The sequence below is a fragment of the Panthera tigris genome, chromosome B1 (genome assembly GCF_018350195.1).
Source record: "Panthera tigris isolate Pti1 chromosome B1, P.tigris_Pti1_mat1.1, whole genome shotgun sequence".
Lineage (NCBI taxonomy): Eukaryota > Metazoa > Chordata > Mammalia > Carnivora > Felidae > Panthera > Panthera tigris.
Window position 1 is genome coordinate 130,541,225 of NC_056663.1, and position 23,544 is coordinate 130,564,768.

At 37.6% G+C, this 23,544-nt stretch overlaps 1 long non-coding RNA gene across 2 annotated transcripts in view; it reads right to left on the reverse strand.

Annotated features, from left to right (window-relative positions):
* The window catches only part of LOC122237990, a 260,209-nt gene that overhangs the window by 186,824 nt on the left and 49,841 nt on the right, over nt 1–23,544 (reverse strand). For both annotated transcript variants that reach the window (XR_006216864.1, XR_006216863.1), the window contains exon 2: nt 17,383–17,463. This is a non-coding gene — a long non-coding RNA (uncharacterized LOC122237990). The remainder of the gene's footprint in view (nt 1–17,382; nt 17,464–23,544) is intronic.

Here is a 23,544-nt window from a genome sequence, read left to right on the forward strand (position 1 = left end):
ATGTCTCTTCCTTTTCTTATAAAGACATCAGTCCTGAGGTGCCTGGTGGGCTCAGTTTCTAGAGCACCCAATTCCTGATGTTGAGGTCATGAGTTTGAGCCCCACGCAAGATGTACAGATTACTTAAAAAATAAAATCTTACTGAAAAAAATGCATCAGTCTTATTGGACTTGGGGACCATCCTTATGACCTTAATTAACCTTCATTACTTCCCTAAAGTCCCGATCTTCAATATATAGTCAAATATAGGATTAGGGCTCAACATATGAATTTTGAGGGAATGAACACAATCTAGTCCATAACACTCAATATGAGTTTTATTAAAATGTTTTTAGACTTTGGGAATATCACTTCAGCTTTGACAATGCTATTTTCTTAAGGAAGTGGTAGTTAAGTAAGCTAGATAGAAAAATCTGGTTCTGAGTTGTGTGGTAACCTCTTGACTCTGTAGAATTTTAAGTTTATTTATTTTTGAGATACGGAGAGAGAGAGGGGAAGAGAGGGGAACAGATGAACTGAAGCATGCTCTGTGATGACAGCAGAGAGCCCAATGTGAGTCTCAAACTCACAAACCATGAGATCATGACCTGAGCTGGAGCAGGATGCTTAACCGACTGAGCCACCAGGTGCCCCTAGAATTTTAAACTTAAGATTCATTAAACATTTAGAATTAGTTTTATCTACCATTAGAAGTGACTCAAGCTTCACCAACAAGTGGAAGGTGGTCTAGGTATAGATGCTAAAGAAGGAACCAAACTTGACCCTTTGACTTAGAAAGAAGAAAGACTTTTTGTACATATTTCAAAATTCTAATTTCTGAGTAAAAGTAGTTTGAAGGACTTTTATTATGTGGGAGCAAATATTTAATTATAATATGAAGGGGGTTTGGTGTGATTATGTGTAGGTGTCAGCAAATTGGAGGCTTTGAATTATTTGACAAATGGTGAAAATAGCAAAATGTTTGAGTGCATGAACTCAGGGACCAGACTGCTCGGATTCAAAATCTGCTCTCCACTAACAGCTTGTGTTAAACTACTTAAACTTTGTGTCCCTCAGTTTCTTTATCTATAAAATGGGAGCCATAATATTAGCTACTTCATAAATTTGAGGTGAAAATTCAATGAGTTAAAACATGTAAAATTCTTAAGCTTCTCTCTGGCAATACTAACTGTTCAACAAATTTTAACTTCTATTACTATTTGAGTATCATATGAAATATGAAAATGATGATATGAATTCTATGGAAATTCTTCATTGCAAATACAACCTTAACTGTTGAAAGTAAAATGTTTAAATACGATTTGAAGTCTCTAAATTATCCTAAGGGCATATAGAAAATGAAAACATTCAGTTAAAAAAAAATCTATTAGATCTCTGTAAGAACAGTCAGAACGTGTACATTTCAGCCATGATGTCAACTTCAAAATGGAAGTTCCACTTACATGGCTGTGGCCAAGAAATGGAAATTCCTTCCCCCCAACTCCCAGTCCAGGTTGTGGTGTCTCCCAGAGGGGGTCAGGCTGCCAGCATTTCTTATCCCCTCCAGCTCTGTATTATTTCATTTTATTTTTTAATGTTTGTTCATTTTTGAGACAGAGGCAGACAGACAGAGCACAAGCAGGAGAGAGGCAGAGAGAAAGAGAGAGAGAGAGAGAGACACAGAATCTGAAGCAAGCTCCAGGCTCTGAGCTGCCAAGCCCAACACAGGATTTGAACCCACAGACCTAGAGATTATGACCTGAGCCAAAGCCAGATGCTTAACCGACTGAACCACCCAGGTGCCCCCAGCTCTGTGTTTTAAAGGCTGAATCCAGGCAAGTGCAGAAAAGAGGTCAAGGATCGCTTTCTTCTACTCAGCCCTCACTTGTAGGTCAGAGACTCTACCCCAGATGCAGAAGGCTGAGAATACTGGGACCCCATTGATCTTGCTCCAGCAAACATGTAGGACAGAGATTTCACTATAAGAAAATCCCCACTTAATACCCTGCTCATAAAGCAGGCACACCACTCTAAGAGAAGTGGCCACTGACCCTGCTTCCACATCCAGAATAATGGTGTAGGGATTTTGCTGAGGGGCAAGGCAGAATATAAAAGCAGAGAGTTCTGAAGCTGTCCCCATGGGAACTCAGTTTATTTGGAACAGAGTATGAAGAAGTTCAAATCTAAATATATCATCAAGATTAATGAAGATTTTGATGATAAACAATTAAGAGGAGGCTGGTAGCTCCATGAGAGCAATGAATTAAACTGTAGACCAATGGAAGTTTTCCAGAGATAACTAGGATAAAAATTGCTAAGGAGAACCCCACCCCACCCCAGGGTTAGAATAAACCACATAGACTGGCCTCAAAGACTATCCTGTAAAGGGGACTGAGTTTAAATAGATCAGAGTGTAGAGTAATTCATGCCAGGAACATTGTCAAGAACAATAGAGCAAAGAGCATGAAATTGGTAGAGGCTAACAGCTGGATGTGATACCAACAGAGACAAACAGCTTAACAACAATAACAAGGGAAGAGACAGTAAAAAAGAGGCCAAATCATGGTCATCCCTGGATGATTGTGAGCGTACCCAAGACTGCATTCTCCAAGCTAAATACTTGAGGGGAAACAGACTTCACTACAATGGTTCAGCCAAATCAGTAAAATATTAAGCAAGCAAATAACAAAAGGCCTCAGAAAAAAGGTATCAGTTTCCAGAATTGTTATATTATCTAAAAATTTCACTTTTCAACAACAACAAAAAATAAAAGACATGCAAAGGAACAGGAAAGAATGATCTATAAGTAGGGGGAAAAAGCAGTCAACATCTGCCTTTGACAGGGTCCAGATGTCCAACTTAGCAACCAAAGACTTTTGAGTAGATATTACTCATATGTTCAAAGAACTAGGGGCGCCTGGGTGGCTCAGTCGGCTGAACATCCAACTTCGGCTCAGGTCATGATCTCACGGTCCGTGAGTTCAAGCCCCGTGTTGGGCTCTGTGCTGACAGCTCAGAGCCTGGAGCCTGCTTCAGATTCTGTGTCTCCCTCTCTCTCTGACCCTCCCCCATTCATGCTCTGTCTCTCTCTGTCTCAAAAATAAATAAAAAACATTAAAAAAAATTTAAAAAAAGAGCTAAAGGAAACAATGCTTAAATAAGTAAAGGAAGGTATAATGACAAGTACATAACTAAAATGAAAATTTTATTAGAACTTGAAAGGGCTGACAGAAAAGAATCAGCAAAGTTGAAGAACCAAACTTGAAGAATAGAGGAAAAAATAATAAAAAAAAAATTTAACAGTCTCAGAAAATTAGAGGACAGTCTCAAGTGTACCACCATTCGTGCAATAAGAGTATTGGGAGAGAGAAGAGAATGACAGAAGCAGAAAATATTTAAAGAAATAATGGCTGAAAATTTCACAAGTTTAAGGAAAAACATTAACCTACACATCCAAACACTCAATGACCTAATGCAAAAGATTTACATCCAGACAAGCATAGTGATAATGTTCAGAAGCAGAGAGAAAGAAAAAATCCTGAAAGCAATAAGAGAAAAAGACTCATCCCATACAAGGGAGCCCCTGTAAATTAAAAGCTGAGACTTCACATCAGAAACAATGGAGGTCAGAAAGCAATGGGATAACACATTCAAAGAGCTGAAATAAAAATAAATAAATAAAACTATCATCCAAGTATCTTGTATCTAGCAAAACTATCATTCAGAAATAAAGGCAAAATAAAGTCGTTTCCCTATAAACAAAAACTGAGAAAATTTGTTTCTAATAGACTCAATCTACCATCTAAATTCTTAGAAAGTCATGAACTATCAAAAATGAATTAAGAAATTATAAAAATCTGATAAGATCTATAATAAGTAAAAAGTTGAATTAGTAATAAGACTTTCCATGAAAAGAAATTCAAATCTAGATGACATGGCTGATAAATTTTACCAAATATTTAAAGAAGAATTCTTTTCAAACTGTTCCAAACAATAGAAAAGGGAACACTTCTCGACTCATTCTATGATGCCAGTATTACCCTGATGCCAATACCAATACCAAAGGCATCACAAGAAAACTAGAGACCAAAACAGGTATCCCCAACTTTTTTCAAGTTCTCATTATGTAACTTTGCTTTTGCAAAAGACCTAAATTAGTGTCTATTTTTGCTAACTGAAAGAAATCCAAAGAAGAATTTTGCTTTTATGAAAAAAAAGGTGAAAAGCAAAAATAGCGTTCAGCTTTTGTTTTGCAGCAAGCCATTCCTTATGGAGGCAGCATGCACACAGAGCAGTAAGCGTTCCATAACCAAGCTCCCACCCTAGAACTACACTCAGCATCTTAGAGTAAAGCTGTTATAGTTCTTGACTGTGTCTGTGAGCATCTATCTGTGCTTTATGTCAATTTATTGTGTGTATCAGTTACCAAAATGTTTCCTATGGTATCAGAAAAGCCTAACAAAGGTTACTTTTCAGGTCCAAGAATGCTCAAAATTTTTTCTACATAAATTAATTGCGTATATGCTTTATGCCATTTCAGCTTCTGAAAGATTTCTTAGGAATGCTCTACTTTCAGAAAGTGGGAGAAATCTGCACTTCTTGCGAATATAGGTGTAAAAATCCTCCACAAAATACTAACAAACTAAACCCAACAATTTATCCAAGCTTGGTTTAACAATCAAAAATCAATTAATAAACCATAGCAATAGAATGAAGGACAAAAACCACATGGTCTTCTCTTTTTTTTTTTTTTTAATTTTTTTAACGTTTATTTATTTTTGAGACAGAGAGAGACAGAGCATGAACGGGGGAGGGTCACAGAGAGAGAGGGAGACACAGAATCTGAAACAGGCTCCAGGCTCCGAGCTGTCAGCACAGAGCCTGATGCGGGGCTTGAACTCACGAACCATGAGATCATGACCTGGGCCGAAGTCAGATGCTTAACCGACTGAGCCACCCAGGCACCCCTGGTCTTCTCAATAGACATGGAAAAAGCATTTGACAAAATTCAACACCCTCTCATGATAAAAGCAATCAACAAACTAGGAATAAAAGGGAACTTCCTCAACATGAAAAAGTCTCCAGTGCCTGGGATGAGCCAGGGCCCACAGTAGCCTCAGGATGGAATGCTTAATTTAGCCCAGGATTCCTGTAGGTCCATTGCTCTTCAGGCTATTGTCAGGGTATTGTCCAACTCTACCACCACCACCATAATGTATGAGGTTGACCATATAGTCATCCAAGGACCCTGGGGCCTAATTTTGGAAGGATGACCTGGTGATAAGATAACTCTCACTAGTCAGCATTGGATTTCTTTCATGCTGTCACACAAGATTAGGCTGTTGGAATAGCACTAAATTGCCTATATTGAGTGAATCTCACAGCACACATTGAACAACTAGGGCTCACAGCTACTAAAGGACCACTATGATCTTTGCACTTGAGCCATATATGTAGGCCCAAGGGTTAGCTCTCACTATTCTACTTCAACTGTTGTTGACCGCAGCCTCCTTCTCCAGTTTACAGCACCCAAGGACAGTGGTGGTAGAAGTAGATTTCCTTTACCAAGAGCTCCCTAATTCTGGTACCCAGGGCAGATGTCTCAACCTCTTTGCAGGCTTCTTGCCACATATCAGGCTATCCTTCAAGTTTGCCTGCCCCATCTTTCAAGACAATTACCCTACAAGGCCAATCAACCTTCAGATTGATATCGTTTCTTGCTTATAATCAATGTGGTGATATGTGCTCTCCCCAGTCAGCTTTAAGCTATACCAGAGAAAGGATAAACATTTCTCGAGTGACAGTTCTTGTTCAATCCATAGGCCCTTTTCCTGTGTTCCCCCATTGGTGGCATAAAGTGTAAGGCAGGATTGCAATCAATATTTGGAGAGATCACATTCTAGGATTGTTGTGATTATTGTTCTAGAGAAGACCTGGTTCTGCATTTATGCTATAAAATTATAAACAGTAATTTTAATATGACAAGGAAACAAGTTTTTACTTACATTTTCCTTGACACCCTGGGTAAGATTTGCATGTGTGCAATGAATCAATGAAGTGCAGTAACAACCTTTGATTTGTTGAAAGCCAGTATTCACTAGCTGTTCCACAGTGAGAGAAAACTTCCCTGAATTCCTCAATATTCTTGTAAAGAAACCTAGCCTCTTGATAGTTTTCGTAGGATATGAGAATTATATCTCTAGCCATCTGTCTGGTTAAATGCTCTGATACAGCCTAGAGGAGGTCCCTATATTAAGCCCCAGGGTACAAGGAAAACTGAAGGCTATCTCTCTAAGTATTTAGATTTCAAGGAGGAATGAGGCCCCGAAATATGAAAATATCCTTACATTGGAAAAGCAGAGACATAAGGACTGACTCTTGGAGAGATTTTTATTTATACACCAAAGGTTGGAGTTAGGATTCAATCCCATTTATTTTTGGAGGAATAGGAGGAGGGGGAGAGGGAGGGGAGAAGGGGGGAGGAAATTTTCTTACCTCATAAGCAGAGAAATATTTTTTCCTGATTTCTCACCTATGGAGTATCCAGCTCCTCATGCAGGACAGGGTGATCTAGCTCTCATGTCACCCCAGGGGTCAGCCCTGGGACAGAGAACCAAGAGGTTTGCTAAGTGAATGTTTAAGAGAAAAGTATGCAGTAACCATAAACAGAATAAGCAATGTAGTGGGTAGATTAGAATTTTAAGTGAAATATGCAGGAAAGGACTTGCTGAGGTTGCATTTGAGTGAAGACCTGAAGGGGGTGAGAGAGCCATGCATTCTGATATCCAGAGGGAAAACATTCTCAACATAGGGAAAAATGAAAGCAAATCCTCTGAAGCTTGAGTGTATCTGGCATTTTTTGAGGAAAAACAAGACCAATGTTGTTGGAAAAGAAAAGAAGGAGCAGGAAATAGTAGGAGAAGGGACCAGAAAGGTATCTGGGGCTAGAACTTCCAGGGCCTGTAGGCCATGCTGTTAAGATACAGAAGAACTAGTATTCACCATTTATGGAAGCCATGAATAATACTGACAATTACCTCGTTAAAATTATTGCAACCAAACACAGTAATTATTATTATTATGGTGGTAATGGATTATTACAAATTAATTCATAATAAAAGTAACAGCTTAGGAAGAAATATTGAAGAGCTATTGTAGCTTTTATAAAATCTCTTAGTTATGGATATTAAATGATTCTGCTATTGATGATCATATGATATGGGGACATGCCACACACAGCCATAAAAATGACTTGCACTTGGTGAACAGAAAAAAGTACTTTCTAAAATTATCTAAAAATCATACAAAAATCATGCCAAAAATAGGGGTAAAGATCATCATGCATAAGCTATGTGCTCTATTTTCTCATGATATGAGAGAGGTGGGGAGAGAGATTCTAAGAATTAACTTTCCCAGAATAGTAACTACCTATGGGGGAAAAGACGTGTTGAAAGGGGAATAGCTGTCATAGGTGTTTTGTATCTCTCTGTACAACTTAAAAATTCTATTTCTATACTTTTGTAGCTTTTTAACAACAGCAAGGGTTATCTAATGGGAAAATGATATTTTCCTATTTCGTTTTATTCTTTGTACCTACTGTATTTTTAAGTGAATAAGTGTTAACATTATAAAAAAATTCTGCAGTCTTAGTATGAGTATTTTATGAGCAATAACACTATAAAACTTTTCAGAACGTTTTAAATAAAGGCAAACATTTCAACAAACTAGTCTTCAGGCAACCCTTCCTGAATTCCCAAGAAATGGCAGAACTGACAGAGCAAATGAGGATGGATCTAGAATTAGAGTGCTATGTATGGGGCACTTAGGTGTCTTAGTGGGTTAAGTATCCAACTCTTGTTTTTGGCTCAAGTCATGATTTCAGGGCTGGTGAGATCAAGCCCTGTGTTGGGTTCTGCACTACCAGCATAGAGCCTGCTTGGGAGTCTGTCTCTCCCTCTCCCTCTCTCTCTCTCTGTCTGCCCCCTCCCTCTCAAAATAAATAAAAAGTGCTATGTACATTTTAAAAACGAATATCTTTCCTAAAACAAAACTTCTAATAGCTCAAATTGCTGGAACAAAGCATGGGCGTTTTAATTTGTTCTAACAATATAATAGTATTTCAAGTTCCATAGTGGTTCGTATTGCTTGTACTCATTATTGCATCAGGAAAGAAATCACTTAATGTCTGTTAGCTTCAGTTTCTCATCTGAAAAATGGACATAATCATGCCTACCTTTCAGAACTGTACAGAGTCTCCAAAACATGTCTGTAAAGTAGCTGACATACCACCTAGCACAAGGTGCTCAACAGATTGTAAGCAAATTAATGTCAGAGTTTAGGTGATCACCTGAGTTCACAGCTTTTTAGTGACCATGCCAGAAGTGGAATTGCTAACTGAGTGTTTTCTGTTATGCCATGAGTATGAGTCTAGGCACTGAGTTCTGGACCTCTTATCTGCTCAAAATGTCTCATGCTGATTCATGAGGGCCAACTGTGAGCAATACTTCTCAACTCTTCATTTGGTGACATTATATTGAAAATTTAAAATTGACCATGATGGGTATATTTATGCCACAAAAATCAACAAATGCTACAAATCAAGGATTTTGTTTATAAGAGAGCCAGTTATTAAATATTCACCAGCATACCACTAGTCTAGGCTTGTAGATCTGGAACTAAGGGCACAGATAGCATCTATTGTTTGGCTCACTATGATAAATGTGATGTAGACATCTCTTTGAGAGGCTACTAAGATTTTCAAGATTTTCAGTGTGTATTTAATTACCTTGGGGCAACTTCTAAACTAGGTGATTCTTACTCTATAAGTCATTAGACATCTTTTTTAAGAATCTTAGAGTATTTGTTTTCTGAATGTTGCCTTTCCCCACATTTCCTGAAGACGGAATAAAAGGCTTAAATCAGGGCACTCATTTTTTTTTTTTTCCATCTCTTTTCTGTTGCCGGTTCAGTGAAGCTTCCTCCCCAGGCAGAATTAATCGTTCAGGCTTCTGTGCTCCCCAGCATTTTGCTCAAACTGTTAATATTGCACTTATCACATTGTATTACTGTCAGATTTTCCTGCTTCTTTTCTTGGCATGATCGTGAGCTGCTCAAAGATCTCTCATTCATGTTATTACCACTAGCACCTAAAATGCTACCTGGCTCACAGTAGGGCACTCAGTAACAGCATACTGAGTTCAGTTGAGCTGGCTTACAAGAAAATAGAAGGAGCCACCTTATTTTGATAGGAATCCCTCAATTAAAAGAGGGCTACAATTTTGAAAGCTAATGACAAATTATTTTTCTAGGTCACAAAATATTTAAATAGTTCCTTCTACAATGAAATTAAAATGACACAACAGATGTAATAGAGAAGGAAACGATAGAACAGTGAGATTTTTATCAAAAAGTTACAGAGGCAGTGTGCCCGAGCTCTTTATGTGTTACCAAGAGCCTTAGTGTTTTAAAACTACTGGCCTGAAGAGACTCTAGCTTTTTTGTAAAATGAGGATAATCATACCAACCATACCTAAAACCCAAGGCTTTTGTGAGAATTAAATCAGAAAAATGTTTCTGAAAGTTCCTTATAAACCATAACACTCCAAACAAATACAAGGTATTATTCTATCTGCAGAGACTTACTTTGTAGAAAATCTGGAAATTTCTATAACTCTGGGATCTTCTCACAGTTTCAGTATTGCCTTTAGAAGCTTGTCTCCCCATGCTAAGATAAACACTCACCCAGAGTTACCACTGAATGAACCTAGTTTCCTAACTTCCTTTTGGGTTTTGCTATTTAAAAAGCATCTGAATCTGATCTGTAGTATCATACTAACTAGTTGGGACTGCCATCTAGTGACTTCCATAAACCAATCAGCTAACTCCAAAGAAATTTAGCTATCCAGATATTTAAACAAATCAATGCATAAATATCCCATTTTTCCAAAACTGACATTTGTCTCTCATTTACATGAATTTTGTGTGTGTGAGAGAAAGCTACTATTGAAAATAGTTTTAAAAATAACATGCTACTAATACCTTGTTGCCTAGCTGCTTTGCAGCATTATAGCATTATTTTATTATTAATATTATTATTAATTTTGCGCTGTCTTAACTATTTCTGGCAGATACTTAAATCTTGATATCCATATTAGTAGCATTTCTTTTTCTGCCTCAAGAGAGAAATTATTGTGGATCACGGGTAGAATTATTCTGGATTTATTCACACATTGCCAGTATGTCTTGACCCCCAATGACAGTGATCAAGCAGCTGGAATCTGAACAAACAGCACTGCATCCTATCTGATTTCTCTGACACGTCCTCCTCTTGCCTAAGGAGCCCTGACCTAAGAAATGGAGTGGGGCTTTGTACCATGTCATGTGAAGTGCCATCTAAGGTCAATGTGTCATCAACGGCTTACATAATTATACCAGGATTCAGCCTGTGATGTGGGGCTTGCAGCCTACATGTTACTTAAGGCATGTGGCTTAGGAAAAGAGTCCTGAGAGAGCTACTAATGAGAAAAGCAAACATCTGTTTGCCTCATCTGGAGTCTACTTTTTTTTTTTTCAATATATGGAGTTTATTCTCAAATTGGTTTCCATACAACACTCAGTGCTCATCCCAAAAGGTGCCCTCCTCAATACCCATCATCCACCCCCCCTCCCTCCCACCCCCCATCAACCCTCAGTTTGTTCTCAGTTTTTAAGAGTCTCTTTTGCTTTGGCTCTCTCCCACTCTAACCTCTTTTTTTATTTTCCTTCCCCTCCCCCATGGGTTCCTGTTAAGTTTCTCAGGATCCACATAAGAGTGAAACCATATGGTATCTGTCTTTCTCTATATGGCTTATTTCACTTAGCATTACACTCTCCAGTTCCATCCATGTTGCTACAAAGGGCCGTATTTCATTCTTTCTCATTGCCATGTAGTACTCCATTGTGTATATAAACCACAATTTCTTTATCCATTCATCAGTTGATGGACATTTAGGCTCTTTCCACAATTTGGCTATTGTTGAGAGTGCTGCTATAAACATTGGGGTACAAGTGCCCCTATGCATCAGTACTCCTGTATCCCTTGGGTAAATTCCTAGCAGTGCTATTGCTGGGTCATAGGGTAGGTCTATTTTTAATTTTCTGAGGAACCTCCACACTGTTTTCCAGAGTGGCTGCACCAATTTGCATTCCCACCAACAGTGCGAAGAGGGTTCCTGTTTCTCCACATCCTCGCCAGCATCTATAGTCTCCTGATTTCTTCATTTTGGCCACTCTGACTGGGGTGAGGTGATATCTGAGTGTGGTTTTGATTTGTATTTCCCTGATGAGGAGCGACGTTGAGCATCTTTTCATGTGCCTGTTGGCCATCTGGATGTCTTCTTTAGAGAAGTGTCTATTCATGTTTTCTGCCCATTTCTTCACTGGGTTATTTGTTTTTCGGGTGTGGAGTTTGGTAAGGAGTCTACTTTTTTTTCAAATTTATTTTTGAGAGAGAGAGAGAGAGAGAGAGAGAGAGAGAGAGAGAGAGAGAGAGAGGCAGAGAGACAGAGAGAGAGACAGAGACAGACCATGAATGGGGGTTCGGGGACAGAGAGAGTTGGAGACACAGAATACCCAAACAGGCTTCAGGCTCTGAGCTGTCAGCACAGAGTCTGACATGGGGCTCAACTAATGAGCCATGAGATCATGACCTGAGCTGAAGTTGGATACTTAAACAACTGAGCCACCCAAGTGCCCCAATCTGGACTTTTAATCTCACTTTTCTTATATCATGTTTTTACCCAGTGATCACTTTATTGCACGATTTTTTCATTACCACCAATGTTTCTAAATGTAGCATTGTATCATTTCCTATGTTTTAAAAGAATAAGTTAAAAAAATTAAAAAGAAAACCTGGATTACCAAAATGCTTAAGGGATTGTGCTTTGTTTTTTTTTTTTTGTTTGTTTGTTTTTTGTTTTTTGTTTTTTCTACTCTGATTTGCCCAAGAAAATCAGATCCCTCTCTCTTGTGGGCTAGTAGCACTGTGTCTTACTGTCTGGAAGTATTTATTACAATAGTAATTAATTTTGGCCAAACATTTGAAACATCTGCAACCCTGCTAGAATGAAGGCAATTTACGAGCAGGGATGCATGGCATCTGCCTTGGCTGTGTTTTCCTCCCCAGAGCCTAGCACAGTGTCTCCCTGTGTAAGTAGGCACTCTCAGAGAAATTTATTGAATGTAAAATAAATGACCCCATGTCTAAAGATTAGTCTTAAAATTATGTCTTCTGCACCTTATCTCTGTAGATTATAAACCATGCACAAAAAGTCTATCTCTACCACTTTTCTAAACCTTAGCTCTATTATCTTAGCTTTTTCATTAATGAGCTATTAAACCTTGGTCTTGTCAATTGATCCCTTTGTGCTCAACTCCCTCATTTGTGAAATCAGAACGTTTCAGAAAACAGTGATAATTTTTTTTAATTTCTTTCTTCATTTAATTATGTTTTATTTCTTTTTTAGAGCATATTGCCTTGGCCAGAACTAAAATAACAATGTTAAACAACAGTGAGGGTGGAAGAAGGAGACCCTGGGTTTTTAAAGGCCTATGTGAAAGGCCATTTGAAGTACACCAGTGTTTCCCAAGATGTGTTGTTCGAGTTCTTTTTGAGGAGTGTCTTCCAGAATACTCCAAACTCTTAAAGTTTGGAGTCTAAGATCAAAATGAACAAAACTGGATAGAGAAAAAGCATAGTTCCTTTTAAACAAGCTGCTATTTTAATACTTTAAAATTGAATCTTGAATTATAATGCAGCAATAAAATCATCTGAGTGCAGGCAATTAGTTGAAAAGGAGAGATGATCACATAGCCTTCTGAGGTAATAATTTGCAGGAAAGCCCATAGATTCAATGTTTTAAGTACTCTTTTCATATTTGATCAATGTAATCTTCTTGTTCATTTTAATGATGATGTTAACATTAGGCTGTCTGAATCCTTTGATTTACTGCTAATTGTCAATTTCCAAGCCGTGCTCAGCAGATGCTCATGCCTGCATTCATAGATATAATTATGTGAACCATCTTTTTAGCAGTCAAGGCCATAGATTTAAAATGTAGGTAAAATAGTAGCTTTGGGAAATAATTATTTTCAAAATCCAGGGTTTCTTTTTATGATTACAAAAATCTATCTAACAATGTATAGATGAATGCTTTCCTATCTAGAACCACTCTTAATTTGTTTCTTCCATATGCTTTTTGGTATTTTCCAAATGTTCTACAAAGGGCTCATAAACTTTAAAGAATGTTCTCTTTGTAAACTGCTTCACAAGGGAGGCCATTTCTCCTCAGCAACCCCTCCAATCACTCACCACTTCCAGGAAATTAATGAGACTCAAATTCCTTCATAGAACAACCACCCTGGTCATTGCTTAATGGGCGCATATACAAAGTGGCTATGGCTCAAAGGGAGAGGCCAAACTGCCAACAGCAAAGATTAAAATTGAGCCTCTGATGCAGAACCTTTCCCAAGGTTACCAGAAGGATGAGATTGGCTCTTTCAATCAGGGAGGAAGCAACCATTTTTTCACAGGAATGGAAATATATTCCTCATACAAATTTATTTTCTGTGCTCAAAATGTCTCTGCTACAACTGGAATTTGTGGCATTCCTTATTCATCATTACAGCTTCTCATATAATAGAACTTCTGACCAAGGAAATAATTTTATGGTGAAGGATATACAGCAATGTGTCTTGCCCGTAGGATTACCGGCTATAGACAAAAAAGAGGCAGAGCAAGATAGCCAACTAGGAGGTCCCAGACCTTGTTCTACACTAAAAACTATGACCTAGCCACTTCTAGAATAAAAAGAACTCTGGAAAAGTTTCACGGTCCAGGTTAGAAACTGCAACAAACCAGTGGGGCAAAAGAACTGAGGATAACTATATACAAGAGATGGGAAAAAATAGTTTCACGTTATCCCTTCCCCCAGGCACAGCTCAGTAGTAAGAAGAATCCTTTCAGCTTTGATTTCCCCCTTGGGGAAAAGCAGTATAGGAAGACACCAGCAGTCCTCCCACTGCCAGGGACCAGATTCTTTGCTGCTAAGGAACCCCACAGTCTTCACCAGTAAGAGCCCCAGCTTCTGGAGCCACCAGGAGCTCAAACTGCCACATCTCTCCAGAACTGCAGATATTGTATGCCCTCCCTAACTGCCACCACCGTGCACCACCTCTCAGCTAACACTGCTAAGTACCCTTAGTACCACCACATACCCCTGGACTTGGAAGCCCCAAATCCAATTGCCCACGTGCCCACATATGCTTCTGGAACCAAGTGTTACCGTGCCCCACCTCCCAGAACTGGTACCCATACATTCTCCTAAATCCAGCACTCACTGGACCTGGGTGCCTCCTGGATGGGTGCCACTGCACACCCCATCCTAGACGGCAGCCTCATGCCCACCCACAGATAAAACTCCTTCCCTACTGAATCCGGTATGTAAAGGCTATGAGGAAGTCACTGCTTCTTCTAGTGAGCAGACACCAATGCAAGGCTACAAAGAACACAAAAAGTTGGGAAGAAAGACAACCCAGAAGGAAGACAATAAAATTTCACTAACAAACTCCTGAATGTGAAAATCTATGAATTGCCTGACAAATAATTCAAAAATAATTATTTTAAAGAAGTTTAGTGAGCTTCCAAAGAATACAGACAACTCACTGAAACCTGAAAAATAATACACAAAGTTCAACATAAAGATAGAAATCATAAAAAAAAAAATATTTTCTGATAAGCACTCTCTGACTTGAAGATAGTCACCTTCTTGTTATGTCTTAACATGGCCCTTCTTCTGTGTATGTGCTGAGAGAAAAAGAAACTCTCCCATGCCTCTTCCTCCTCTTATAAAAACATCAGTCCTATAGATTAGGACCCTACCCTTATGACCTCCTTAACATTAATGACCTCCTTAAAGGCCCTCTTTCCAAATAGAGTCAGACAGGAGGTTAAAACTTTAACGTATAAATTTTAGGGGAACATAATTTCATGCCATAACATTTTTCCCCCAACCCTCCCACCACCAACAAATTCATGTACTTCTCACATGCAGAATACATTCACCGTGAACCAATAGCTCCAAAAAGTCTTCATACAACCCGGCATCAATACTAACTCAAAACATCATCTACATCTCCTCTAAATTATGTATGGGTAAGACTTAAATTGTGCTTTATCCTGAGACACAATACCTCTCCAACTGTGAACTCATGAAACCAGACATATTAGGTACTTCCAAAACACAGTGCTGGGACAAGCACAGGATAGACATCCTCATTGCAAATAAGAGAAATAGGAAATTAAAAAGGGGGGATGTGTCTCAAGAAAGCCCATAACCCAGCAAGACAAATTCCAGTAGATTTTTTTTTCCCCAATAGATCTTAAGACTCGAGAATAATCATCTTTGGCTCAGTGGTTTGTCCTCCAGGCCCACTGGGGTGGCAGTCTCACCCGCATGGCTTTGAGACAGTGGCCCCACCTCACCTCATCTCTGCAGCACAGCCTGGCTACTGACACCAAGGAAGTGGGCCCACCCTATGAAACTAAGAAGAAAGAAGCCTTGTACACATGGGCTTGTGGATGTGAGTGGCAGCCTTGATTATCTCTGAAATGTCTTTATATACGTCATTTTCTCTCTTTCCTACAGGATATGGCATGCTCACAGCTGGATAACTCTATTGTTCCATGTGTGAAACCCCTGAAGTCTAAAAGCCTTCCTTTATTTCAACTGATCTCTGTCCCTTTCAATGCAAACTAGTAGCGTCTGTATTGGTGTAATCGCATCTTTATTTCTGGCTTCTGCTGAGATTGTTGATTAAAATTATGTGGCTCAGTCAGTTAGGCATCCGACTGGCTCAGGTCATGATCTCACATTTTGTGGGTTAAAGCCCCGCATCAGGCTCTTTGCTGACAGCTCAGAGCCTGGAGGCTGCTTTGGATTCTGTGTCTCCCTCTCTCTTTGCTTTTACCCCACTCATGCTCTGTCTGTCTCTGTCCCTCAAAAATAAAGAAACGTTAAATTTTTTTTTTTAATTATGCACAATCTCTTTATGAGGTGATTGCCCAGGCACACTGGACAGTGATGTTCTCTCCAGAACATACTTTCTCATTTTTTGCCATATGCATAGACTGAGAATTTTCCAAATCTTCAATTCTGGTTACTTTTTACTTAGCAGTTCTTTCAATTTCTTGCTCTCCTCTCACACTTTACTATAAGCATTAAAGAGAAACCAGGCGATAAGTTCAGCAATTTGCTTACAAACCTTTTCAACTAAATATTTATCACTCATAGGGCTAAAGACAAAGGAATTGTACCCAAGCACTGTACTTGAGTTCAAATTTTTCCCATAGGGGTATGTTAATAATTCTGAAATCACAGTACACATATAATGGAAATGAACACTTAAGAAAATGAATGGCAATAGTGGGAGCCAGGTTTCTCATGGCTAGAGTAGGAGGAGGCAATGGGAGAAGACTATATTGATTCACATGGTAATGAATTAAAGTTCTCAACATCAATATGAATTCATGGTTAGCTTGCTATAGATACACATTCTTACATATAACAATATTTATGAACATGTCTCCTTAAAAAGAAACAACAGGTCTAAGATGGAGTCACTTTTGCTAAGCCCCACCAAGACTTAATACCTAACCTAACTTCACTTTCAGCCTTTCTCAATAATAGAATTTTAAAACAATTAGTCTGGAATTTCTTGACCAGTACTAGTGAGGAAATCTACATGAATAAATCCCCCTGCCTTTCCTTAAAGGAAGCTAACTTTCCCTGAAATAATCCACTCTTTTAACTTCCTTGTCCTATCCTCCTGCCTATAAACCTTTTCTTTTGTGCAACTCATCTGAGCTCCTTCTATTTGCTAGATAGGATGCTGCTCAATTCATCAATTGCTGAATAAAACCAATTAGATCCTCAAACTTACTCAGTTGATTTTTTTTTAATAGTATACACACAGGTTAGTATATGCCCACATATTCTGCCCTGTCAGCTAAGAGGACCTAAAAGAAATGACATCTCACTAGCAATAAGCAAATCTAGTATCCACATCTTGGTTTCTGATACTAGTCTCAAATAAAGAAAATTCAAAGAAAATTTCTCCTTGGAGAAATGGCTGATTTTAAGACTGGGGCAGAAAATACACAGGGTGAGCCTTTAAGCAACTGGGGCAGAAAATACACAAGGTGAGCCTTTAAGCAACTGGTAAGTAAAATTGTATTGGATTATAACCCAAAGTATAAAATAAATATCCATAAGTCCATATAGGTATAAATGATTGGCTAGGTAAATGGGGGGAAACAGACAAATCACCGTGCAGAGTAATTAAAAATAATTTATATAGGTACTTTACCAGATGCTTCACTCTCAAGAAGGGGAGGAAAATTATCCACTCTTGACATGTGTGCTGTATACTTCCTTCCAAGGCTGCAGTCTGAAAAGAGTAGAAAAGAATAACTTGACATTGGAGAAGCCTAACAAGCACTACTTCAGCCAGATGATCAAAGTTGACATCAATTGTGACAAGTCATGTGAGTATGAGTTATCTTTGATAAGATATGATGAGAATCGTACTTGATCTGTTGTCTTCCTCACAAAAGCCTCAATATCAGTCTAGTAGTAGAAGACAAATTCCATCTGAAGAACATTCTGCAAAATATCAGACCAGTACTCCTGACAACTGTCAAGGTCATCAAAAACAAGGCAAGTCACTAAAACTGTCATAGCCAAGAGGAGTCTAAGGGGACATGATGATGAAATGTAATGTGGTATCCTGGATGGGATTCTGGAATAGACAAAAAGTCAGTAAGTAAAAACTAATGAAATCTGAATAAAGTATGGACTTTAGTTAATGATAATGTATCAGTAGTGTTTTTTTAATTATGACAAATGATCCAGACTAATATAAAATATTAATAATATAATTATGTTCTTATATTTATATTCAAATATAATATATAAATAATATAAAATATTAATAATAGAGGAAACAGAGTATGAGGTATGTGGGAACTCTGTAGTATCTTTGAAATGTTTTTGTAACTCTAAAACAATTCCAAAATTAAAAAAGGTCATTTAAAATAATCAATTAAATCCCTTCTCTCAAAATGAAAATATGTCTACCACAGACAGTTCAGTTAAAAAAAAAAAGCAGACTTAAAAAGATATTACAATAAACAATAATGATAGTAATAATTAAAATTTTCCATCAAATCCTTTTCAGATATTTATGAATGACTAGAAATTCCCAGAAATACCTTTGTCAGAGGCTTCCAATTCTGTAGTTGCCTTGCTGCATAAACTCAAACCTCTGTCAAGCTGGATAAGTTTTTGGTCTAGATTAACATTTTACTCTAGATTAATTCACTTATGTATCCATCTTTAAGTGACTTCGTGTATCTCGTTATCTATACTAATTGTAAGATTTAGGACATTTTAAAAATTTATGCTCTAAGATCATCCATAATGTGCTATAATTCACTACTTATCATTATAAATGGTGAAAATAAAAACCTGTGTGGCTTGAATTGGTGCCCATCCTCCTTTGTCATAGGAGTCATGTCTGTCTTAACACATCTGAACACACATCTGTGCACCTCTTGTAAATTTTGGTTAGTACTTTGAATGTTAGCCACATGGAATATTAACTCCACAATGAGTAAGAGATCCCTAACTCCATCAGGTCAAAATTCAATGTCCCTCCAAATGCTAAATTTTTGCTAGGTGGAGGTAGACCTCCCAGTAGGGCATAAAGCACTAAGTCATTTATAAAGCCACATGGTCACTTAAATCTTTTGGGAGACAGAGTAGGAAGATGAATAAATAAATTAAACATAAAAATTTCAATACTAGGCCTCCCCGAGACTGGAATAACTTGAAGACATAAAAATTTTTCTTACTCAAATTTTTACTTTTAGAATTCCAGTTTTCTCAGAAAACTATAATTTTTTTTTTTAATTTTTTTTCGACGTTTTTTATTTATTTTTGGGACAGAGAGAGACAGAGCATGAACGGGGGAGGGGCAGAGAGAGAGGGAGACACAGAATCGGAAACAGGCTCCAGGCTCCGAGCCATCAGCCCAGAGCCTGATGCGGGGCTCGAACTCACGGACCGCGAGATCGTGACCTGGCTGAAGTCGGACGCTTAACCGACTGCGCCACCCAGGCGCCCCTCAGAAAACTATAATTTGATGAAAATGTGTTATTTGGTGACATAGCTATACATAGCATTTCATCAAATAGCAAAAGTAATCATAAATAGAAGTATAAAATTATGAAGAGATAACAATTTTATTTTTGTGATTACCAAGAAGGAAGCAAAGATTATGCACAATAAAATTAAGAAATAATATAAGACATGTGTACAGTATAACAAACAGAATGGAGCTTACTCAACTGTAGTAATAATTTAGAAATGATATAAAGCTGAACATGAACTTAATAATTACATACATTAAGATGACAATTTAAAAAACGGGCTTACATATACTTATGAGGGGCTTTTCTCATAATGCTTAGAGATGATTGATCAGCCTGCTCATTTGGGAAGGGGAAGAAGATAATTCAAAAGTGAGATAACCTATCCTCCATAGAATCAACGATCACAATTATGAACAAACCAGAGGATTTTTTCGTAGGGAACAATTAGCACAGCTCTCTGAGACTTAGTCTTCACATTCAGGAATTTTAAGAATTGTTGCAATATTCAACAATTAAACAAGAAGCTTATCTTGCGCTCAAACAATTGTTTGAATTTGACAGTTTTTATTTTATTTCTGTTACTCCAAACTGGTTGTATATAAATTCATGAAAGCTAAATTTCTCAATTATGTCAAAACCATTTGGCATTATATTAGGCAATTCCTTGAGTGTTAATTTCTGCCTTTCTCAGACATTCCTTCTCCAGGTGCTGCCCTGTTATTCAACTAAGGCCAGTTAGATGAGCCATGCATAGAAGGCTTAGCTCTACTGGCTGGTGGGGTCTTGGTTAATTTTTGTTGCACTTAAACCAGTTTAAACTACCAAGGGTTAGTGCCTCATTTTTCACTAAACCTCAGGGTTTCTGTTAAACCCTTTCTTTTTATGCTCAGGATTCAACTTTTGTTGTTGTTTTCTGATCTGTACTCCGGTCTCCACCATTGGGATTTGATTGGTATCTCTGTCATAAGTAAATTAGAAAGCTTTATCCTGCACGTAAGAGATGCTTCCTCAGACTTGTACTACACGTAATAACCTGTAAGAACTTGGTTATGCAGTACGTTAAAACTGCTGTGACCAGTAGAGAAGAAAACTATGGTACTAACTTAGTTTGTCTCCTAAAATAGCAGTCTGCAATCCAAGTCTTAAATGGCGTGGGTGGGTCAGGTTTGGAGTATATCAGTGTCAACATCTGAAAGTCTGGCAAGGTGGGAAGAAAACTGGGAGTGGCCTGATTTAAAAGAGAAGAGCAAAAGAAGCAATGCTATTTGAGTCATGGCAGTGTAGCTCTACCTTATTTGAAGCAAAACCCTAGCGAGTAATAGGGATTAGAGCTACTTTGCACTTTGTTCAGAAGTGTTCCTTTGACTTCAATACCATTCTGAGACTGGACTGCATGGTTCATGACTTTGGAAGTACTGTAGTTGTTTATTTGACAGTCAAACTTTATTTTCCCAAAGAAATTATCCTTATTTGATTCTTCAGCAATGCTACTTTAGTTCACATGGCAGACAGTAAATGGTAAAGACACTTTCTGTGCACCAAAAGTTATGTTCTTTCCATAATATAGAGTTCTTGCCAGGATGCAGTGGCTAGGATAGGGACTACAGTCTCCAAACAATCTTGTGTCCAGATGTGTCCATGTGACCTATTCTTAACTAGGATAATGTCATTTTACACCCGAGACTTGCCTTAAAATTCATTATATATAGCAGCCTGTGGGAACCAGACTAGGTTCACAACAGAAGAATAGAGAGGCATTTAAGCTGAACTCTCCACAACATACTCTAGGTTACCAATGAAAACAGGCCACAATAAAAATCTCTTCCAGGCAATTATTCAAGATACTCTCTCACATTTGATTCTGAAATCAGTAACTGAAATCATTTTCATAGCATCAGCCTCCTAGTTCCATCCTGCTAGATCTAGTTACTCTGTGGCTATTCACTCCTACTGGCTTCTTTGGTACCCCAAGATAGCATTCTCCTTTTAGGACTCAGATATTTCCCTGTTCTGAATCCTCTGTCCTATGAAAGAATGAAACCAGTATCTGTATCTTTTTCTAAGAACAGAGTAAATGTGGAGGACAGAGAATTTAAAAGCTTTGATACAAGAAAATGATATTCTAGAATATACTGGCATTACTCCCAGAGAAAAAGATCAGCATAATTTTACAAGTTAACAATTGGAATCTAGGCTTTTGAAGAAATTAGTAATTAACATCAGAAAGCCACTTCCTTTCCTAGATTGGAGAAACAAAGGGATGGGTTTGTTTATCAGATACCAAAGTGTAGGGTCAAAAGACAGTAGCTGTAACCACAGCAGGCCCAAACAGAGGGAGCAGGAAACAATGAGGAGATACAGCCACTGCTAGAGAAGCTCCTCTAGGTAGGGAGGGAAGAAAAAAATAGCCTAGTTGGTTCTTCCTTAGTTGCCCTCCAATCTCCATCAGTACTTCCCATTGGCCAAATCCAGCAGGAAGGCATCTGCTAGCATGGACATCACTTAGTTTCCCTTCAAGTCTTTCTTCTTAATAAGCTGGAGTCATTTAACACAAGAGATTGCAGTTCTCTTTAAACCATCAAAATAATAAAATTAGTCTGTTCATATAAAGGACTAGCTGCCTGTATTGGAAAGATATCAAATTATTTTTAGTTTGGATGTCAGAAATTATTGGGTAAACAGATATACAGTGAGAGTAATTGAGGAGTAGCCTTCAAGGTGTCTAGAAGTTCTTTTGTTTTATTCTAAAAATTTCATGAAGGAAAAAATTATATTTTTCTTTCCTAAAGTACAGTAAGAAATAGTACTTATGCAGCACTTATAAATGCATTCTTTAAAATTTTTCTTAAGTTACTGTACCTCATCTAAAACTAGCTATGTGACATTTAAATTGTATTTATTCTGATGAAAAGATTTGCAATAATTTAGTTAAAGAGGATCATTATTATGTAGAAAAAGCAATAATCTTACTGAATTTCATTTAAAGTGATCTTTCAATAATCCCCTTAATTCTGAGAGGTGAGGACACAACTCTGTAGGAAGACCCTAATGAGTAGAGCCCTTAGGCAATTGGTAGAAAGAGGAAACCACTGCCCTCTAAAATTCCGCCTCAAATGCTAGTCTTAAGGAATAGAGATAGAGTTGCAACATACAAGAGGTCAGAGTTGAAAAAAGAAAATCACAGAACATAAAGGAAACAAGCCACCATGTATAAGAGTCAGCAGAAAATTATAAACAACAAACCTAAAACCACAGACATCTGATATTGTTGTTTCGATACTGAATACAAAATAAGTGTGTTTACTATGTGAGAAGCAAGTTTAAAAAAACTGAAATCATTAGAAGAAAGAAAATTAGATATTGAATCTACACTCCATCTTAACCTAGAAGCTTTGACGTTATCGGTTGAAAGCTTAGAAATAATTCCATCTGCACTGCAGAAAACTCAAAAAGTTCAGAACTAATAATATCAGGAAATAAAGTCACAGAGAAACAAAGAGATGGAAAATAATAAGAGATTATGAGACACAGAGAATTATAGTAGAAGGTCCAATCAACCTTTAAGTGGAATTTTAAAAGAACATATTGGAAACAATGTAAAAGGATAAATATGGAAGAAATAATGCTAAAAAATTATTATTAAAAAATTATCATATAGAGGTATAAAATCCCAAGCAGGATAAGAAAAATCTAAATCTTGATACACTGTTCTGCAGCCATATAAAATGTAAAAAATAAAATATTAAAACCATTGAGAGGAAAAGTTACATTACCTACAGGGAAACAGCAGTTAGATCAAAACTGATTCCTCAACATCAGCAAAACAATCAGAGAACAAATAAATCCATATATCAACAATCATAACAGACATAGGTACGATGACTTTCCAGTTAAAAGACTGGATATAAGTTAAATAAATAAACAAATAAATTCAGCTATGTGTTTATAAAAAATATGTACAACATAAGAACACAGGTAGTTTGAAATTAAAACTACAATTGAAAATAGTTGATATACCTATATTACTGTATTAGGGTTCTCCATAGAAACAGAACCAATAGGATATATAGAGAAGTAGATAGATATATGAAATCCATTATAGGAATGATTTGTGCAGTTATGGAGGTCAAGAAGTCCTACAATCTGCTGTCTGCAAGCCAGAGAACCAGGAAAACTCGTAGCATAATTCAGTCTGAGTACAAAGGCCTGAGAAGCAGGAGTAGATGGGTTTCCCAGCTCAAGAAGAAAGAATAAGAATTTATCTTTCCTTTGCCATTTGGTTCCATTCTAGCTTCCCATGGATTGAATGATGCCCA